General features: G+C 50.9%; 1 non-coding gene across 1 annotated transcript; it reads left to right on the forward strand.

The window, feature by feature from the left end:
* The first annotated feature begins 386 nt into the window (after nucleotides 1-386).
* On the forward strand, nucleotides 387-505 carry LOC123153975 (5S ribosomal RNA). The gene has a single exon (XR_006476599.1). It is a non-coding gene; the product is annotated as a 5S ribosomal RNA (ribosomal RNA).
* The last annotated feature ends 391 nt before the right edge of the window (nucleotides 506-896 follow it).

The raw sequence follows: 896 nt of genomic DNA on the forward strand, positions 1-896 counted from the left end.
GGATCCCATCAGAACTCCGAAGTTAAGCGTGCTTGGGCGAGAGTAGTACTAGGATGGGTGTCCTCCTGGGAAGTCCTTGTGTTGCATTCCCTTTCTAAATTTTTTTGCGCCGCTTGCAAAACAAAATGCACGTGTAAGTATTATATTTACCGTGTTTTATTATTTTGCACAAGTGCGGTAAGTTATAGCTGGGTGCTCACGATTCACGAGTCTAGCGGCGGCGTTGTGGCGCGGCAAGCGTGCACTAGTGCGTTGAGAGGGAGGGGTGGAAACCGCGTTAAACTCGTCTCCGTAGTTGAGAGGGAGCGGCCAAAGCAATGTACAATCGTCTTTGTAGTGGAGTTGGGAGGGGCAAGGATAAGGGAGGAAGACGGGGGTAACATGTCGGATGCGATCATACCTGCACTAAAGCACCGGATCCCATCAGAACTCTGAAGTTAAGCGTGCTTGGGCGAGAGTAGTACTAGGATGGGTGACCTCCTAGGAAGTCCTCGAGTTGCATTCCCTTTTTAATTTTTTTGCGCCGCTTGCAAAACAAAATGCACGTGTAAGTAATATATTTACCGTGTTTTATTATTTTGCACGGTGCGGTAAGTTATTGCTGGGTGCTCACGATTCACGAGTCTAGCGGCGGCGTTGTGGCGGGGCAAGCGTGCACTGGTGCGCTTGAGAGGGAGGGGTGGAAACCGCGTTAAACTCATCTCCGTAGTTGAGAGGGAGCGGCCAAAGCAATGTACAATCGTCTTTGTGGTGGAGCTGGGAGGGGCAAGGATAAGGGACGAAGACGGGGGTAACATGTTGGATGCGATCCTACCAGCACTAAACCACCGGATCCCATCAGAACTCCGAAGTTAAGCGTGCTTGGGCGAGAGTAGTACTAGGATGGGTGACCTCCT

This window comes from Triticum aestivum, chromosome 1B (assembly GCF_018294505.1).
Source record: "Triticum aestivum cultivar Chinese Spring chromosome 1B, IWGSC CS RefSeq v2.1, whole genome shotgun sequence".
Classification (NCBI taxonomy): domain Eukaryota; kingdom Viridiplantae; phylum Streptophyta; class Magnoliopsida; order Poales; family Poaceae; genus Triticum; species Triticum aestivum.